General features: G+C 49.9%; 1 protein-coding gene across 1 annotated transcript in view; it reads left to right on the top strand.

Annotated features, from left to right (window-relative positions):
* Positions 1-21,075, top strand: part of cux1a (cut-like homeobox 1a) — a 176,941-nt gene that overhangs the window by 47,643 nt on the left and 108,223 nt on the right. The window lies entirely within an intron of this gene.

The following is a 21,075-nucleotide window of genomic DNA, read 5'->3' as shown; positions in this document are numbered from 1 at the left end:
GGAGCTAAGAACCACCAACAGCCATTTTTGATGTTGTTGGTTCCAGAATTAGCCGTAGGACTCAAGGGGGACGGCGCCTTCTAGGGAATATTCTCACTGCATGATCACTCAGGCAACTGTTTTGTCTAGACACAGGAGTTCTCTGAAGCTTTGTACCAAATTGGGAAAGTGAGAAGTTTAATGGTAAAAAATGATAATTTCTGTCTTTTGAGAGCCTGGCTGGTTCACGGTTATATTTCACATAATAATAATAATTATTGGAAGCAACTAACTTGAACAATGTTAAATAATATTTTTGATATCTGTCCATGACTTGTATTTGCAAGCCCCCTGCTCCTAGAGATCCTGCACCATCCTGTAGGTTTTCACCCCAACCCTGACAAAGCGCACCTCTTTCAACAGCTAGAGATCTCTTAGAGCTCCTAATTAGTGGAATCGGGTATGTCAAATTGCGGTTGAAAAGGAAAGCCAACAGGACGGTAGATCTCCAGGAACAGGGTTGAGCAGCCCTGCTTTAAGTGGAGGCCCCCAGGCGGGGGCTGAAGGGTTGGTCTGTTGTACCTGGCAGTGACGGCACCAAGCCAGTGCGTTTTTTTCTCCTCTTCCTTCATATTTCTGAATCCCCGACACTGCCGGTGCTGCAGCGGAGATGAACAGTAAACTGCACCACGCATAGCGGAGGTAGATTTTCCACAATCATTCTCCGTTTTTGATGTCTTCCCGGTACGACTGCCACAAGTTTAGCCTTGCTTCTTGGCGCTCTAAGAGGAATTCACAGGGGAGATTAGAGATGCATTTCTTTTTGGGGAAGGTAGCTTGTCAGAAAAAAAAATCTGAGATCACACCGGCGGGTTCGTTTCTCTGAAACGGTGTAATGACAAGGAACGTGTGACAGCCGATCTGCGTGGAATCACGGACAATACGCTCTCATTGTAGGTGACAAAACCGCTCGGCTTGCCACACAAGCGCTATTACAGGGAGTAGAACATGGCGTCTTCTCAAATCACAAATTATTTTAAGATCAAGTCTCGTATGAAAACGACACACGACTGAACGGAAGATGACTAGCTAGCCCTGCCATTGGTATTGGTGCATCATTATTATTAGGTGTAGCATTCAGTTATTTTTGATTGCTGTTGATCACTTAATGTGCTTGTTAGAGGCTAATCCTCTGAAGGTCAAAGGTCTGCAGCTCAGGGCTGAGCCGGGTTGACCTGTAGATGGAAGTGCTTACAGAGCGGTGGGGCTGTGCAGACCGGTCCCAGCACCTTTCCATCTGTTTTTAGGCCTCCGGTGCGGTGAACCGTGTAAGAGAGGTCAAATAAGTTAAAATGAACTGAATTGCTGGTTGAAGGTTGGCGAGAACCCCCCCGGTCACGGCTGTTCAAACTCAGCCCACCGTAACCGGCTCTTTGATAAGTGATTATCGGTATTTTTTGCAAAAGCCTTAAAAATGTTTTGACTGATTTTGAATATGTCTAGTGTCGGCATACCGCACGTGAAAGAGTAGCCTAAATATGATTATTTTAAGAATATGTCTGTTTATACACAAGTACGCGCCCGTTACTCATACATTGCTTGTGAATTGCTTGATGGAAAGTGTTTGGATCATCGTCTTTAAAAAGAAATTCAGTAGCTGTGCTGTATTTTCTATGAGTGTTTTTTTTAAGCCTGTGTGTCTGTGAGCTGTTCCTTATTGTGGTTGCTGCCTGAGGTCCGCCCCCCACGCCCCCTATCCCCCCCCCCCCCCCCCCCCGGCTGGAAGGGTCATTGTCATCGCTCACCGCTCAGAGGTCAGGTTTGGACTGCTCTTTTGTTCAGCCCCCGATTCGCACCCCCACCTCCCCCTCCCCCCCCCCCTCCGTCCTGCTGCGTCAGCACAACCTCCTGCTGCCCACAGTCCTGATATAGTGGGGAGGTGCTGTGGGGGGTGAGGACCGGTTTAATATTATTAAAGAGGGGGAGGTGGAGGGGGGGTGGAGGAGGAGAAAAAAAACAAGTGAAAACTCATCAGCGTGAGGGAGGGAGAAGGCGCGTAGCGGTCAGAGAGGACCCCTCCGCGTTGCGTAACGGTCGGGCCCAGGACAGCGGGTGAGGTATGGGGGTGTTTATCACGGGCGGACGTGTTTTAATCAGGATTAGACGAGGCCGGGAACGTGCGCAGTGGGGGTAACTGACTGGAACGAGGGGCGCGGGGTTAACCCAACGGCACGGCTGCGAGCGCGTCTCTGCCCGCGCTTCAGGCCGAGGAGGAAGGGGGACGCCTTTCGGATGAGGGAGCGTTCCACCGCTGATCGAGTCTCACCTGCCCTTCCTTCTCCTTTAGCTGGCTACAGAGCCCCTCCTGCCTCCACCCCTTGATTTTGGCACGGGGCCCCTGCCACATTACTGGGGCTGAGGCCCGTCTGAGAGTTTTTTGGCTCCCTGCCCTTAAGGGAACTTATCAATATATCCTCCAGGGCTCGTCTGAAGGGCACCCCCGCACGGCTTCATGAGACGCCCGGAATGCCCGTATGCACACGTGCAAAAACGCTTTGAGACGAATTTCACCAGCGACCTTCAGGTTATTTATCAAACCTTGATGTGTGTTTTTTTTAGTGTTTTTTTCTCTTTTAAGGAAAGCAGGGATATGTTCAGGGCCGTCACGCCACAAAACAATAATAATAATAATAATTTGTTTAGCTGATGCTTTTATCCAAAGCAACTTACAGTTTATTAGACTGAGCTGCTCAAGGGCCCGACAGCTGTGTGGCTTGTGGCTTCACCAGGGCTTGAACCACCAACCTTCTGGGTCCCGTTTATGTTCCTTAGCCACTGGGCCACAGACTGCCCCTGCTTCTCGGACAGCTTGTTGTGCTCAGAGACTTTAGAGGAGTGGAGATGAGCGGGAATAAATGGGGACTTTGAGCGGTTTGATTTTAGACTTTGACGTAATGGTCACAGTGACTTTCTGTTTGGTCAAATTTAAGATGTGTTTTTGCTGAGGAGTATTTTTGGCCTGAGCAAATTTTCTCCAGTCTCCAAGTTGTCCTCCTGTCTAATATCACTAGCACCACCATGTGCTAAACACAGGCTTCTAATTTGATTAGTGTGACTCTTGGTCAGTGATTTATTTTTAGGGAAGTTCTTTTTCTGGACATGTAGACTTTTCATCATGAGCTCCTTGGGGGAAGTGTGGATAATATCTCCGTTATGGTCGGGGCCCAACAATGTTCACTTGTGTGCCAAGTCACATTTATCTTAAAGTGAGGTCATTGTCAAGCATTTAGTCGAGCCTTCGTCTCTGATATTACTGACCTTCTAACAACACCGGCGATTGGTTAAAGGGTGAACTCCTATGGATATGTATAGCTGGAGATAAGTCGATCTTTCTAATTGGCTAGCCACAGGTAGAGTGGTAGCGGTGAGGTTTGTACCTATTGTTGGACGTTCTCTGCGGTGGCGTAATGCCAGACTGCCTTTCCGAGCTAGTTTCCTTTCTGCTCGATCTTTGTAGTGGGCACTGTTGTATGTAAAGTGTCATCAGTGGTCACAGCGGAATAATACAACCATTACCCTTTCTTACTTTTATAAGGGTTGCTGACAAATATTAAAAACAAAGGATGGCATTGAAGCCAGGCCGGCACGATATCTGCTCCAGAGAATTCCAGGACCGAGAAAAGGGTTTGCTTTCATTCATAACACTGTTTGTTATTGTCCGTGTAAAAATAGTGAATTCAATTCACTATTTTTACCAATGATTTTGTCTCAAAATGTTCCTGTTTAAGGGCTATTTTAGCTTGGAAACGGGACGGACGCTTAATTTACCTCCTGCCTTAGTGCCAAGGCAAAAATAATGTTTTTGCCATAATAGCACTACATAATTTTGCATGTGTATTAATAACTAGTGAATCGAGTTAGCTGAAATCAACTTAAATTGTACATCTGCTCTGTGGAAATTCATTTGAGGGGAAAAGACATCTCATTTCCAAGTTTGAATCTATTGGTGTCATTAAAAATGAATCATCAAGTTTGAATCTATTGGTGTCATTAAAAATGAATCATCAAGTTTGAATCTATTGGTGTCATTAAAAATGAATCATTAAGTTTGAATCTATTGGTGTCATTAAAACGGAATGGGGGTTTGGCATCACATTTGTTATTTTTATTTTATTTTTTTCCCTGTTAATGCGGCTTGTATGCTTGTGCACCGCCCCAAACCCCAAGTTTGTCCCCTCTCAGCTTCCATAGTGTTCCCTTCACACAGAGAGAGGAGCCCGCATTAGAATGTCAGGGGCCCTGTGGACACTACTTTATTGCTCCCTGTTCCTCTTTCCCCTGCTATCTTAGATCATGGCAGTCATCACTAACCCCCTCCACCCCCCTCTCCCCCTCCGCCATCGCCCCCTCCACCAATTTTCCCTTTCATTCCCTTTTTCGTCTTCGCAAATTCCTCCCGAGTTACCGCTCCGCTGTGTGTTGATGAATAAATGGAAAATAAAAACCTGTTTTGTCTGCGGCCCCCTAATAAATCAGGCTCCTTTTCCATTTAAAACGTCCAGGACCGCAATTTATGTTTGAGCTTAATAACCCGTTACTAAATTAATCGTGCTGGGGCCTTTCGGCAGGGAGGCAGCGTTCTCCAGGATTCTGTGAACTCTGTTAGAGGGAAGAAGAAGAAAAAAAAACCCCCGATCTGGCTGCCTCTACCCAGAACCGAAGGTACAAAACATCAAGGGGTTCCGGCAGAGGGGAAGAAATTTCATCCTCTGTCGCTTCGAGCTGGAAATCTACCTTAATTACCGCGGAGTTCGCTGTGGCTCCGGCTAACGCGTTCGCTATCCGAATTGTCTCTTCTCCACTCTCACTAAAGCTCATTCCTCAGCACGCTTTTTACTCTCGCCGTGTAGTTTTACCCACAAATCGTTGTTAGGTTTTTTTTTTTTTTTTTTGGCAATTCGCTCCTGCTGCCAGATTGGTGGTACGGTGGAGCTTCCTGCGTTTACAAAAGCGCTCCGGTGCCTTGGATTCCCATCTGAAAGGAGGATGTTGGTGGTGGACGTCGGCGGGTTTTGTGTCCTGTCCTCTGCCCCGGGGGCTGTTCTTTGTCCACGCTCAGGCCTTATTCACTTCAGATCTGTCCTCAGTTCCTCGGTTAATTGGGCCATCGCTGAATAGCGTTGAGTGACGATTATTTTTGACACTTCTTCAGTTCCATTTTTCTCCGCAGACAGAAATGTGACACCTCGGAAGAACACCTTGCTGTAACCAAAAAAAAAAATCCAAATATCACTTCCCCTTCAGTTGAGACGTCTTCAGAGTAGTACTCTGCTTCTCTGAGCCGCCACCTCGACGTCGCCTGACGTTTGCTCCGGAACGGGTGCCGTTCCCGGCTCGACCTTCGGGCGTCGATCCCTTTTAGAAACCCAAGCGGCTCACCTCTCGACGCCGATCGTAGAAACGTATTTTCCCGTCACCCCGAGCATCCATAATTTACCGCGGACGCTTTTATGGAAGTGTGAGCGCTGGAGCCGGGTTTACAGAGTGCTGCCGGGCCGGGCTGTCAGAGGCGCCGATAGACAGACCTGCCGGCTGACAGACCCCCTCCCGGCCTGTCACGGGGAAAGCAGGTTAGCAGGCACCTGCGCTCTCTCCAGAGATTACTCCTAACCTTTCCAGCTTAGTCAGATGGCATTTAAATTTGATCTTCCCTGCGAGATGGAAACGGAAACCTTTTCCCAAGGTTTGAATATTAAATTGCCCGTGAAATGTTTCTGAGATATGGCAAACAAATGCGTTTGTGTGCGTGGCCAGATGTGTTGCGCCTTGCAACCGACATGGCTGCCAGGGCCTGGCGGTCCGCTCTCCTGGTGCCGGTGTATGGACCATAAGGATGGGATGGGTAAAATGAAGAGCAAACGGCAACATTAAAGAACATCCCTTTTACTACAAAGCCAAAGAAATGTAATAAATGTATTATAATTTGACTTATAATTTATGCTCTTTTGCGTTTGGCTTTTTGACCAAGTTCGACGTTAGCCAGCTTGCTAACGCTACCTGCTGTCACAGACCAAGTCAACGCAGTGAGTGTAACGTGGGCAGTGAGGTGTGTGGCACCAAAATAAAGCCCTGAAATCTGCCTGGCGATTCCGTCCGGTCCAATGGGAACCAGAGGTCCAGAGGTTTTGGTGCCCAACCCTCGGACAACATATATGGGGAGTACTTTGAAGATAAATGATTTTATTTCCCCCCCCCCTGCTCTCACCAGTGGCTGCATGGTCTGTAGATCCAGCCCTCTTTAGCTCCTGTCGGTAACCAGGCCAACATCCTTCACCGCCTGCCAAACGTAAGAGGCAGCGGGCCTGAGAACGTGCCACGCTGCATTCCAGCAGTTCAGCTGTAGAAAAGGCTGCACGTTTCCCCCTCCGCGCTGTCCCCAAAGTTATTCCAGTTTACAGTACGTTATAGCGCTGATCGCTCTCTGCCCTCAAAAATATGTCACTTCTCTGCCAGACTTCAATTTCCATTAATTACTCCACCGGCGCTAGTCGTCCCTTTGATAGGAGCTCGATTTCTCGCATTTACGGGCAGCCAAAACCCTGCATGCTAAGAAGGGTGTTTACAGCTCCAGTGAAAAACTGGCTTCTTTTTTTATTTTTTTTATTTCCACCCCGAACTTCAATTAAGCGTGCGTGGTGGATGCTGAAAAGGCGTGTGACAAGGCTTCTATTGATAGAGCTCTTTTCCTGAGGAAGTGGAATCTTTTTTTTCTTTTTTTTCTTTTTTTTTTTTCCGCTGTTGTCTCCGAGAACGTTCTATTTATTCCCCAAGCCGTCTAGCTGAGGCCAGAGCCCGGGATTAGAGGAGGGTTCAGCTCGGCCGGCCCGCCTCCCACCTGTGGCCCGGGATTCAGGACCGGGGTCCTGAGGGGGGCCTCCTCTGCGTCTCGCCCCCCCCCCCCCCCCCCCTCCAGGCGGGGGACGTGACGCCTGGAGAGAGGAGAGAGCGGAGGGATTTTGGGAGTCTGCCGGGGCGAATCAGAAGGACCAGTAAAGTGAGCGTTCCTGACACAGTGAATATAGTAATTAGGGCTGATCTGCTGGCGCGGAGCCCGCAGTGGCTGACTGGCGTCTCGCACAGTTAATTATGGCTCTGTTTAACACGACGCAGGGATATTTACCAGCGAGACAGTGAGAATACCCCAGTGTGGACGCCTCGCTGAAACAAGCTATTGATTTAAGAGGCGTTCCGCATAATCTGCTCTGACTCAGGAATTTGGGAGGAGGGTGGGATGTCGGGGTGGGTGTGTGGTGGGGGGGGGGGGGCTGTAATCTTGACTTGAAAGGAGACTGGCTGAGATGTGTGTGTGTGTGTGTGTGTGTGTGGGAGGGGGGGGCAGGGTGGTGCCAGGTAATGCTGGAATCCTTTCGTCTCGATACGCCCCATTCAGATGTCCATCACGCCACATGTTTACGTCATTGGCTTCGCTCCTGTGCAGTGCAAAAAAAAAAAAAGGCCCCTGCGGGTTAGCCGGCACCCCAGTTCTTAGAGTCCCATGGTAAGCAGCCAGGCATGTAGGGGAGGGGCATTGCAGGGACGGGCAGGTAGGCAAATGCGTACAACGCAAATGGCAGACACTTCCTGCGTTGTAACGGAGAGGAAGTGTGAATAGGCCATTGTGCGTGCGCCTCCCTTAACATTGTGAGCTCAGAAAATACTCGATTAGAATGCTCAGTTAAGAACATTCTAATCACGATTACGTCAGATTGTTACATCACCATGAGAATGTTCTTAACCGACTGATAATAGAAAGCTTCTAGAGTTCTAGAACACTGGCTTAGAAAAAAAAAAACAAAAAAATAAAAAAAACACATTCCGGAAAACGTACTTTTCAAAGGGTTAGAGAGAGACGCTCACCAGCTCTGCCCTGCCTGTGCCAGAGGAGCCAGTCACGGCAGAGCAAGCCCGTCTGTGACACACTCCAGCAGCTCTCACACGGGGATCTGCCTCGGTGACCTCACCCGAGTGCGCGCCCCCGACAACAAAGCTCCTCCCACGCTGCGCTGCAGCTCTGCTGTCTGCCACAGTGTGCCGGTCTCTTGAAAGGCTCAAAAGAAGCGAGAGATTTCGCCGATACCCACCCAGTCCTTGAGGGAGGGTTCCCACGCCAGGCCGGGTTAGATTCTCAGATTTCCCCTCGCTGAAGGCCTCCGCGCCCCCCTCTGCGTGTGTCTTATCGATCATGGAACTGGCCGTTACAATTATCCTTTTGTAAAGCCTCTTTTTTTTTGTGGGGGGGAAACGTTCATTTCTGCGCAGTTCAACAGTACAGCGGGGCCGACGGTTGTTTATTGCCTCTTCGTTTAGAGTTTGTATTGAGTTTCAGGCAATTTGATCCGCAGGGTGCCTGCACATCGCATTCCACTTTCCAGACGGAGTTTTCCAGAACAGCACGTATTGTAGCAGAGAGTTAAGGCTAAGCTGCTCCTCAAACTTGTTTAAGCTGGTACTGTGGCCGTTTCCCTTTTCCGTGAAGACTTCGCGCAAAACAAATATAGAAACTATCGATACGTTTGAAAACGATTGCAGATTTAAAGAGGATTCCTTGTTTCGAAGTTAAGTTTTAGGTAGTAGATTGAACCTTTCCAGAACAAATTATTATTATTTATTTATTTTTTTCTCTGTTGTTGCCATGGTTCCCTACGTCATGGTCTATAGTGGTAAATGGAGGATCTTGATTGGTTCCGCTGATGGATGAAGCGCACAAGGCCTGTGACCTTGTCGAATTGTGTGATTTAGTGATATAGGGTCCGGGAAATACTCTTATAATGGCTAATGGGGGGGTCAGTAATACCATGCTGTGTAATCTCAGAAAGTCAAGCTTCCAATACACACCGACTTTTCCCTGGAGAAATAGCGGATTGATCAGGTATTCAGTCAGGTGTCACAGAAATTGTTCCATGTTATGCTTTTGGGCATATAATAAATCGTTCCTTTCATCTGTGGTACCAAAATGTAGACCCCCCCCCAAATTCATGTGTTTATACATGTGACCATCACACCAGCCATTGTGGGGCAGGACTCTGATGGTAATCACTCAGCTCCTGCCTCAAACAAGGCTTCCATTGATTGGCTATCAGTTTGGTCTCTCGCTTGAAAATGTGTACGGTTAGCAAACATAGCGGAACGAAATGAAAATAGATGTCTGATAACGCATTTAAAAACGACTTTAAACTGTAACCACTTAGATAAATAGACAAATCGATAGCAGGTGTTGGGGAATCGCAGGCTCCCCTGTGAACATTTGTTGCAAATGCAGTATATTATGAATACAACTGAAAGCATCCTGCAAATATCTTCTCTCCTTCTCAAACTCTAAAAAAACGCTGAACATTTGCCAACTAAAGGGACATTATAATAAAATGCATACATTTTAGAAATACTTTAGACTTAAAAATAGTTTTCTTTGGCTGTGAATAAGGTTAGTGAAATAATGGAACATCACACAAATACATTTTTGAAATGATACATTTTAAAAACATTTTTTAAATCACGTAGCCTGGCCTGAAACTGACCTAGGCCTGTGCCATTGTCTGTGCCATTGTCTGTGTCTGTCTGTGTCTGTGTCTGTGTCTGTGTCTGTGTCTGTGTCTGTGTCTGTGTCTGTGTCTGTGTCTGTGTGCTTGTGAAATGATTGAGTATTTCCATAGAACTGCGCAGACTTCCCCAGATTACTGCTAATCATGAATTAATGAAACATTAGAAAATGAAAATAGAAATAGTCTTAAAATGAAAGGATATGGTGTGCAGGTGCTGGAGGAAGCCGTTATGTTTGTCACAGGTAATAAATCATCGACTTGACGCACGCTGTTGGTTATCTTTCAATGATGATAATGAATCTCTTTTAATATGAAAAATAATGATGTCATTTGTATAGTGATTTTTCACAATCACAAAGAATTCCACCGTGACAGGAGAAAGCTGTCCCGATTCCCCTCGTGATGTCCGTCAGACCCAAAGGAAGCCTATGGGCCGAACGCGTAAGTGGGGTTTCCACAGCTGTGCAGCTGACAGGCCTTAAGTCAGGCCAAGTAAGGTCGTATATAATGCCCCATTCAAAAGAAAGTCCACCTCCAGAATTTCATGAAGGGGAAAAGAACAGATGTTAATAAGTGGAATAAAGTGGTCCTCCGCACGCCCGTCCCGTCCCCAGGAGCAGATTCAGACGCTCCTGGGGCGCTCTTCAGCTGTCTGCGGGATGTTTTCGGGTTCACGTGGCAAACGCGCCCTGCGAGCCTCCTACAGGACTGCGCGTCACAGCCGGGTCTGCCAGGCCCCTCAGTCCCCGCCGGAGCAGGGAACGAGAGGGGCGTGCCGGGGTTTGGCAGAGTTCGGACTTTTATTTTAAGGGTTTTTAAATCCCTTTCTGTGGAAGGGCGCTCGTTTAACGCGCCGGCTACTCCGTGTCTCAGCCCGACGGACTCGGCCCATCTGCTGGGCTAATTTGGGCCGGACGGGCGAAGCGGAACTGACAGCGCCTCGCCGCTCGCCGCGTCCCCTTCCTCTGGGCCGGATGATTGGCCGCGCTGCGCGGGGGCGACGCGCCCACCGAAGGCCGTCGGGGCAACGCGATTGGCCGAGGCCTCGCTCCCGAGACGGCGGGCGAAGGCGCGGGGCGGTTGGCGTGGGACCCGAGGCCCGCCCCGCCTCCCGTCGCCGTCGGAGTGTTTTCGGCTAATTGGCTTGATCTCTCTCGCTCTGGGACCTGGAGGAGTGTCTTCAGCGGAGCATCACGCCATCTTGCCCCCGTGTACGCCCAGCTGGCTCCGCTCGATGTTCCTCGCCGGCTTGCGTTCGGGGTGGAACGGGGACATGAGGCAGGCCTCGGGACTCGGACCGACCTATCGGGATTCGGCGCCGGGACCGGGTCTGCCGCGCCATTGGCCGAGAGCCGAGCGTGTGACCTCCAGGCCACGGACGACCGCGAGGCTTCCGCCCGACAACGTCCTCTCTGACACGGCTCGCTCCTGTCCCAGCCACGACATTCTGAATTATTAACAAACCTCATGTCTGAAGACTCGGATCACAATCGCTACTTTATTTGCAGTTCATTATTTAGATGAACTGACGTTGAGAGTATTAGACACCTTTTAAAAAAATAATAAAAGTAAAAGCTCATTCGATTGTGCGCTCATTTGATTGTGCGTTTAAATGTTATGGCTCTGTTAATGGTGAAGACTGGTATAACCATCCCGGGCTGCTGGTTTTTCAGAGTGCGGAGGTTCCTCGAGAACACTGGCTCCACCATCTCTCATCCATTTTTCATACCCCCACCCCCCTTCTGCCTCATGCACTTTGCAATAGCCAGACTACGTCCCTGCTGTCTTCCTTTTTTTTTAAACTTCCATGGCAATAACGTTAAACTTTCTTCCCGAGACAGTTGGAAACAAAACATTGCCGGCATGTTCTTCAGACACTTCCATCTGGAGGGGTTAGTGTCTCATCCGGTCCAGCCCCTTTGGCTTTATTAAAAATGTCATCTAGTATGCAGACTTTCTCACCACCTCTCTGCGTTGGTCCTTCCCAATCTCTGTCCAACATAATGAATTCGATACATTGAGCCTTATTTCTGTTTCTTGTTTCTTAAATCACAGTCTCAGAAAAACTTTATTTGAAAAACTTTATAATTGTTTGTTTATGTAATACTCTCCTTGTTACCCTCTATAACCCCTTAAATCCGACTGTAAAAAAATGCAACTGTTCTTTTATTTCACAACCTAACAATTTTGTTGCTTTATAAACCTGTTTTTTTTAAGCAGTTTCCAGTTTGTGACTGTAGAAAGCTTCTGATTTTCATTTCAGAAAAAGTTGTGCAAGTCCACTCATTTAGCCTGTAACTGCGAGAGATCAGTTTCCATTATTTGCCGTTTCATTATGTGGAAATAAGTTCCTTCCATATTAATTCCTTCCTCCCGTATCCATCATTATTGAACTGCCAGTGAGTTTTGCCAATTTGCTGCCATATATACTTTAATGGCCACTCTGCAAGTGATCAGCATTGGAAGCACCTTTTTCTCCCGTCTAAATTGACCATTACGGTGATTTGCTGGATGGAATCTGATGAGTTATGATCGCCATAAAACAGATCGTTTTAGTCCCGCTTGCCAATTGGACGCTAACCCCTTCCAGATGTAATTATGTCCGTGATGTCAAGAGCGTTTCCCGGGTAATCTTGTAAATTGTATCAGTGTCATCAAATGGCAGTACCTGCAATTAAAAAAAACGGCGATTCTCTTGATCCAGTTAGCCCATCGCTGGAATGAATTAGCGGGCTAAAGGCCGCTGCACGGTCGCCCCATTATGAAAGTGGGTGTAGATGTTTGGGAAAATGATGAACGGGCAGCGGTGACTCGATAGAAGCGGACAAACCATTATGGAAGAAGAAGAAACGCCAATTCTCCCTTTTTAATGCGCCTTAATGGATTTCAGCCAGAGGCACTATTAAGCTCTTACTTATTTTAGGGTTACGTAACTGCACTCCGGGGCTGATCTAAGATTGCCGGCCCGGCCGTTCTCCGTATTTAACCGGCCCTCTTTATAATATGATCTATCGCGGGTAGAGGAATTCGGCTCAACTCCATTTTATTTGTGTAGGCAAGCACTTTGTGTAGTGCGGCGACCACACAGACCGTTTTACTGGGGAAATATAAATGGCATACTGTAAAAACCGTATCCGATTTTTCAACAAGATCTTATCCCGACTCTTCGGTCTTCGGTCTGAACCGCTCGGCAGGGTAAATTATTGATTTCTCCGCCGTGCGACCTGTCATCGCACAAGCGCCTCTCCCGTCTCCCGTACCCCTCCCCGCCCCGGAGGAAGACGGGCCTTCAGGACGAGCGGAGAGCGCTCGGTACGGAGCCCCGGGAAGTGAGGTTTTCGCCGCCGCGGTCTCGGGGAAATTGTGCTGAGCGGCGTTCGCGGCTAATACCCGCGCTAATCACAGCCTCGGAGCGCGCGTCTGAAGCGCCGGAGTGACACCGCTGACAGCCCAGGGGCTCGGAGCACGTCGCTCAGCCGACGCGCCCGTCAGCGCTAGAAGCAGCCATCAGCCTCCAGTTCACGTCTGTCCTCTGCCACTAAATGCCTGACTAACCAAGTTTCCGCCGAGCCCTTTTTCCTGCGCATTTCCATAGATAAGGGAAAAGTTTCAGACAAAACAGAAGGGATGCTGACTGGCTAGTCAGTCGTGCACGGGAAGGTAAAAGGAAACCCCGTTCCGAATCTTTTGGGAATGCTCGAGTATTCCGAACGTGCAACTTTTTTTGTCGAGGTTTTTATTTAAGGAGTAAAAAAATTGTACACGTTTATGAGCTGCGAGTGAAAAGTTTAACAGAACCGTATATTGTGGTGGAGTTTTATCGACGAACGATAAAGCCGGCCGTTTGACTATCTATGTAAATCCATTTTTATAACAGCACTGAGGCATGTTATGAACGTTGCCCTGGCTTCACTTCATGCGTAACGACCCCCCAGGGCCCAACGATATTCATGCTGAGCCCTAACCTCCCGTACCTGTTTACCTTATAAGACCTGCGTTACGAATTTCGGATTGCGCGACCATAACTCCACCTTATAATAAGGTTATTTGTGAGTTTATAACACAATAAATTATCGGATTCCCCTACCATCCCCTCGTGTTTTTTCCTTTTTTTTTACATTTCGTGGCAGAAGTCATTGCGTGAGTAAGCCATATGCTTAGGCTTGGGTTTGCTTACAGACCTTGTTGGTTTCACGCTGATAAGCCGGTGGAGATGGCTGCTCGCTCGCTGGCTCATTCCAGAGAGCCGCCCGCGTACCTGGTCCACTTCCAGCCCGTGCGCCTCCCTGACGTGTGAAGGTAACTGTAAAAAAGGCTGCGTAAGCAAAACCCTTTTTAACTGCCATTATCTGGGCCCGAAACCTTGCGCTTGTCTAGTTGCGGCTGTTGTTGTGCGTCTGGCTCGTGTATATTTTTTGAAGTTCGCCGTCGTTTCACAATGCTCTAGCTCCGCCGCACTGTAGTTGCCCCCGAGGGGGATGAGCGGAGTGTATAGAATTCAATTGAACTGAACCAGAAAGAAGAACTGGATTAAGAATAATAAAAACGGAAAGTGTACGGCAGTGTTAGGAAAGCGGCCATGTTGGATCTGCTCTGCGCTCGTTCTCCGTGTTCTTTCTTTTTGTCTTTCCCGTGCTCGGCGGGGCGGGGGCCCAGTGAGTGGGAGTGAGGCTGGGGGGCCGGCCCCGGCAGTCTCCAGATCGGGTGATTAGGGGGGAATTGGATATGTGCTTCCTCTGATCCCACAGGCCGGAGCGCTGGGGGATGATTATGGAGCACAAGGCCATTAGGCCGGGACGGGGAGCCCCGGCTCCCCCCGGAGTCCTGCGGGTCGCCTCTCCACCGCGAGCGGAGGAGGAGGAGGCCCATCCGTCTTCCTGTGTCTGCGCTGTCGACAGCAGATCCGTCACGCCCCCCCCCCCCCTCCCCCAAACAAAACCCACCCCTCCAACCCGTACCCCTACCCCCCCCCGCCCGCACACCTCCGCTGACAGCCAGCCCGGCCAGATTAAAAGGGTCCCGGTCGCGGGTGGGCTCCCCCCTCGCTCCGGAATCTTCCGTCGCTGGCGCTAACGCGAACGCTACCCGCCGGCGCGGTCCCGGGGGAGTCTGGTCCCGCCGTCCATTTTGAGAGCGAGAAAAAAGGGCCCGGTCTCTCCCTTTGTGTACCTGGGATCTTATCCACCTACTTCAGTCTCTCTGCTCCGGTTCTGAGCCTCTTTTCGTTAGCGTTTTATGTACATTATCTAATGTGGTTTTCGCGCCGCCGCGTAGCCGAACGTGTGAAGCTGTTAATTGTGCATTTTCTTGGTCTGAAAATAAACTAGTGCAGAAGTGTGTGCACCAGTCATCGATATGTTGCAGGTGTGAAAGGCAGCGACGGAATTAACTTGATTTACAAAGAGGCACTTGCATGCCGTGCGTGTGTATGTGTGTGTGTATTCGAGTACGTATGAGTGTGTATGAGTGTGTGTTTCTATATATATATTTATATATATATATATGTGTACAATATATGAGTGGCTGTGTGTATGTGTGTATATGTTTATGTATATGTGTTAGTGTGTGGATGTATATGTGTTTGAGTATGTGTAAATGTGTGCTTGTGTATGAGTGAGTATATATACGTGTGCTTGTGTATGAGTGAGTATATATATGTGTACGTGTGTATGAGTGAATATATATATGTGTATGTGTATGAGTGAGTATATATGTGTATGTTTGTGTGTATGAGTGAGTATATATGTGTATGTTTGTGTGTATGAGTGAGTGTATATATATACATGTGTATGTGTATGAGTGAGTATATATGTGTATGAGTGAGTATATATGTGTATGTTTGTGTGTATGAGTGAGTATATATATGTGTATGTTTGTGTGTATGAGTGAGTATACATATGTATATGTTTGTGTGTATGAGTGAGTATATATATGTGTATGTTTGTGTGTATGAGTGAGTATACATATGTATATGTTTGTGTGTATGAGTGAGTATATATATGTGTATGTTTGTGTGTATGAGTGAGTGTAGCTTTGTTCTCCAGGTGAATCCTCTGTGTGTGGCGGGGGGGGGGCAGGGGGTATCTTGTATATTAGGTGTTGGGGCGGCGGGGCGGCCGCTGTCACTCGGGGTGGGGAGTGAGGGGGTCGCCCCACAGCCAGGCTCTGTTTACACAGGATCCCCTTACCACCCGTCACCAGTCCTGCCACTGCACGGGCGTATACAGGCCCACATCCTGCCCCTCTGTGTCACGGCATTTACCCCTGTGCTGTGAACACCCCGCACAAAGATTACTCTCGTCAAACTGTGCTCCTTTTATTTGTGAATTTATAGTAGTAGCACATGGTATAGTACAGTATATTATTCAGTGTACGACTATACTATAGTCAAATTAAATGGGGCCAAGTCAGTTTTGTTTCTTTCGAATTCTCTTATGTCATGCAGCAGTAATGGGGATTGGACAGAGGAGGAGCAGCTTGTTTATGGTAAATTGCCGTAGATTGGATTTCGAGAAGCTTCCGGAAGTGAAGGCAAAGTCAGCGAAAGAGGCATTACTGAAATGAACTCGGACAGATGGCCAATAAATCGCGCGCGTTTCTTGATCTGTTTATCCTCTCCTTTTGTGCTCTCGCCTTTACGCGTCCTTCAAGTTGAACAGCTTCACCGAAGAGTTCAAGGTCGCGTGCTAGATTGCGGCTCTAAATGCAGATTGGGAAGCCTCTTCAGAAATGCACGCGCCATCGCGCCTGAAGGTCTCGCCGGGTTGTTTCTCCAGACTTTTACGCGTGCGTGGTCGTATCGGACACGTTTATCTAATTAATCCGCCATCGGTTTTAAAAGTCAAGGTAAATTTCCAACTGCCCGGACCTGCCAAGCTGACGCCACAGAGACGGCCGAACGCAAATATCCTGTGCGTGGAGTCGAGCGCCCCTAGTCAGATAAAGTAGATGAGAAGATAAGGGCCCTGGTGCCCTTTTATAGTGCGGGTGACGGGGGCGATTACGGAGAGAACACGCCAGAACGGCGATAACGCCGCCCGCTGGCTTTGGGGCAGCTCTGGCCGGGCCTCCATTCCATCAGCACCCATGCGTTTGGAGGAAATCCACCCCCTTTTCCCCCCCCAAAACAAAGACCTCAGCCTGGCCACTCCCCTGTGTCCATCCCCCTCCCACCCTCTCAGGCCCTCCACTCCACGGTTTCCTGGTGAGGTTAAGTTGCGGGGTCAGCGGTGTGTCGGACAGGCTGGTTGGCCTATCACACGGCCTGTACCGAGCCTGGCAGCTAAGCGACCAGACCGGCTTCTGGAACCCTGCCCCTCAGCCCTCCGGTCCCGCCTCTTAAGGTGGCACAGCCTATTGCCAAACGCCTAGTGCGTATTTTTAGCTCTTAAAACTCCAAAAACACATGACTCCACGTGATCGCTGTTTGCTTATGGATGTAATGGAATCTGCAGCGCCGCTGAATACAGTAATGGCGTCATTACGAACGATAATATTGTTTCTGTTGACGGGCGAGCGGGCCCCGGGTTTTTTCCACTGACGGCGGCCATGTTGTCCACCTGCAGCCAGGCTGCGGGGGCAGGAGTTCTCCTCACCCAACAAAATAGATGACGTCCCCTTCCTGTGATACCCGGCCTGGGCTTTCAGCCCCGGAGGTATGGAACGACCGGGTCGTCCGTATAACCCCAGAAACTTTCTATTAAATTAAAATAAAAATACCTGAAACTGAAACTACCATTTTGTGGTCCTAGAGACGATATCGTGCAGGATATACCTTATAGTCATTGTTTTTGTTGTGGGATTTGTGTGAAATGAAGGCAATAACAATAATAGCATATTTATTTCTGAAAGGGGAACCCATATTGTGGGTTTTTTGGAACCCTTCCCGCATTTTGTACCAAATCAGTCCCCGTTAGTGAGTGAGAACTGTGAGTGTACCATTGTGAAAGGCCCCTCCTGTTTCTGTGAGTCGGACAGCGTGTGTGGATTGGAGCGTATGTGTGCATGTCCGAGAAGAGCGTGTGAGAAATGCAGTGTGTGTGTTTGTAAAAAAAAATGTGTGTCCGTGTGTTACAGTACGTGTGTCTGAGTATGAGTGTTTTATTGTGTTTCTCTGCGTGTGTGTGTGTGTGTGTGTGTGTGTGTGTGTGTGTGTGTGTGTGTGTGTGTTCGTATGGGCGCGCACATCGCCGGCCTCCTCGGTCTCTCATTACTGCGCTGATGAGTCACTGTCTGTGAATGCAGCCATCCGTAGAGCTGAAGAGTGACGTTAATGTGTTTACTCTGTGTTTGTTCTCCAAATTATAGCAGGGCGGCACGACCTCCTAATGGAGTCCAGGGCTGCATCCAGTCCCTTTATCCCTGCCTGCAGTCACCCAGCCCGCCCTGCTTATTAGGTTTCCGTGTGTGTGTGTGTGTGTGTGTGTGTGTGTGTGTGTGTGTGTGTGAGCGTGTGAGCGTGTGAGCGTGTGAGCGTGTGAGCGTGTGAGCGTGTGTGCGTGTGTGCGTGTGAGCGTGTGAGCGTGTGAGCGTGTGAGCGTGTGAGCGTGTGAGCGTGTGAGCGTGTGAGCGTGTGAGCGTGTGCGCGTGTGCGCGTGAGCGCGTGAGCGCGTGAGCGTGTGTGCGCGTGTGCGCGTGCGAGCGTGTGTGCGTGCGAGCGTGCGAGTGTGTGCGTGTGTGTGTGTTGAGAGAAGGAGACGAAAAGGCAGACACAGCTGCTGATTCCGTGGGTTTCCGTGGGCGTCTTCGAAGGACGTTCAGGTTTTCACAGCGCTCCTTCCTCTTAGGCAGCAGAAAGTGTAGCGGTGGGTAAATGCAGACGGTGCAGTTGAGGCGGGCGGCACCCATTGGACCGTCTCTCTCGGGTTACCGCCGAGGCGGCCCGCGGAGGGCTTGAAGCCCGCCCCCCGGTGGAGGACCCGAGGTCAGCGCTCCTTCCCCCGGCGTCCGTCCCCGGCCCCAGAACGCCTGTAACCGCCACCCTCCGTCCAGGAGATTTGGAGGCTAACACTCCATCTTCTGGCGGTTTAAGAACGGAGATAAACCTATTTTTAAACGGAGCCCTTAGTCTTTCACCAAACAAACGGCTGCGTTTAACGGCTTCCAGGTGGTTTCCTTTCAAAATGGCCGCTTAAGAAAAAAAAAAAAAGAAAAAGAAAAAAAAGCCCAAGAAAGTTTAATGTTTTTAAAGCGTCAGGACTCATTAAATTTGACGGGGGTCATCCTGCTCTTTGCTGTGGCGGAGGTGTGCCTGGAGTTGGCGCGTTTGGCGCGCTGTAAAGTGCGTGTGCGGGAGAGGCCGAGCGGAGCAGGCAGACGCTTTCCTTTGTTCGCCCGTGACGTCCGGCCGCAGCACCTGTTGCAGTCGCTCTGCCAAGAAAAATAAAAGCGATCGGGGGAAACGTCGCGGCCGGGCCCCGGCCAAGAACATGATTTCACTGAGTCTGTTTTTACCAAGGACTTTGGAAGCTTGCGGTTTTTGCCGTTGAGCGAGTGCTGCTGTCGATTAAACATTAAACATTAAACACGAAACGGACACATGTATTTATTTACTGGGGTTTTCAGCGCTCCTGGCCAACAGGCTGCAGGCTGGAGAACAGCGGTAAGAGCAGCCTGTCTGGAGAGAATAGGGGTAGGAGCAGCCTGTTGTATAAAGATGGCGGTAACAGCAGCCTGTTGTATAAAGATGGCGGTAAGAGCAGCCTGTTGTATAAAGATGGCGGTAAGAGCAGCCTGTTGTATAAAGATGGCGGTAAGAGCAGCCTGTATAAAGATGGCAGGAGCAGCAGCCTGTATAAAGATGGCGGGAGCAGCAGCCTGCATAAAGATGGCGGTAAGAGCAGCCTGTATAAAGATGGCGGTAAGAGCAGCCTGTATAAAGATGGCGGTAAGAGCAGCAGCCTGCATAAAGATGGCGGGAGCAGCAGCCTGTATAAAGATGGCGGGAGCAGCAGCCTGCATAAAGATGGCAGGAGCAGCAGCCTGTATAAAGATGGCGGGAGCAGCAGCCTGTATAAAGATGGCGGTAAGAGCAGCAGCCTGCATAAAGATGGCGGGAGCAGCAGCCTGTATAAAGATGGCGGGAGCAGCAGCCTGCTGTATAAAGATGGCGGGAGCAGCAGCCTGTATAAAGATGGCGGGAGCAGCAGCCTGTATAAAGATGGCGGGAGCAGCAGCCTGTATAAAGATGGCGGGAGCAGCAGCCTGCTGTATAAAGATGGCGGGAGCAGCAGCCTGTATAAAGATGGCGGGAGCAGCAGCCTGTATAAAGATGGCGGGAGCAGCAGCCTGTATAAAGATGGCGGGAGCAGCAGCCTGTATAAAGATGGCGGGAGCAGCAGCCTGTATAAAGATGGCGGGAGCAGCAGCCTGCATAAAGATGGCGGGAGCAGCAGCCTGCATAAAGATGGCGGGAGCAGCAGCCTGCATAAAGATGGCGGGAGCAGCAGCCTGTATAAAGATGGCGGGAGCAGCAGCCTGTATAAAGATGGCGGGAGCAGCAGCCTGCATAAAGATGGCGGGAGCAGCAGCCTGCATAAAGATGGCGGGAGCAGCAGCCTGCATAAAGATGGCGGGAGCAGCAGCCTGCATAAAGATGGCGGGAGCAGCAGCCTGCATACTGAAAGCGGCCTCCGTGGTTCCTGGCGCCGGGGCCTCCGCTCTCAATAGCGATTTGAGCTGACGAGGCGGCTGATGGTTTCAATTGGTATTGTGTGTAGAGCGCTGGCCGTAATGCGCCCTGTGAGAATAGCGCTACTGAGAAACAGATGGCGGCTTTTCCACGCTAGCAAACCGCTGCACTCGCTCTGGCCCTGGGCGGGCTCCGTCGCCGCTGCTGGCTCGGCACGCGTGTGTGAGTGAACACGCGTGTGTACGGGAGCTCGCGTGTTTGTGTGAGCGCGTGCGCAGGCGCATGGATGCGTGTGTCCGTGTTCGCACGCGAGCGATCGTGAACGTCTGGATGAGCATACCGTTTGTGTCAGAGTAGTTTTTGTGTTTGTAAGTACTCTGCAGGTGTGTGTGTGTGTGTGTGTGTGTGTGTGTGTGTGTGTGTGTGTGTGTCAGGGCGTGTGTGTGTCAGGGCGTGTGTGCGTGACCGAGCAGTGTTAAATGTGGAGTTGAGGGAGTATCCGATCAGAAGGGCGGGTGTTTTCCTCATCAGTTCTATTCCGGGCTCCCGCTCCGTCTCCCCGTCCGGGTTCCTCTGGGTGCTCCTGGAGACCGCAGGAGCGCAGAACCAGGACGACGCTGACGCTCCGTCTCTGCGTGGCGCTGCGGCGGCGTTTCTCCTCTGGCCGCGCTCGGGGGCGGGCTTTCCGCAGGGGGAAGTGAGGTCGTGCGTGTGTGCGGCGTCTGTGATTGGCCGCTGCCGTTCGTAGACGCGTAACAGAAGCGAAGCTCCAGAGTAGAGCAGCAGAGGGCCTAATGCTGTGAGGCAGCCACTGCTTTTACACTTCTCCTCTCTTCTCTGTGTCTGCTGTGAGATACAGGGACCAGT

Source organism: Conger conger, chromosome 7, assembly GCF_963514075.1.
Source record: "Conger conger chromosome 7, fConCon1.1, whole genome shotgun sequence".
Classification (NCBI taxonomy): domain Eukaryota; kingdom Metazoa; phylum Chordata; class Actinopteri; order Anguilliformes; family Congridae; genus Conger; species Conger conger.
The sequence above is the reverse complement of the archived record's forward strand: the minus strand, read 5'-3'. Positions and strand labels throughout refer to the sequence as shown.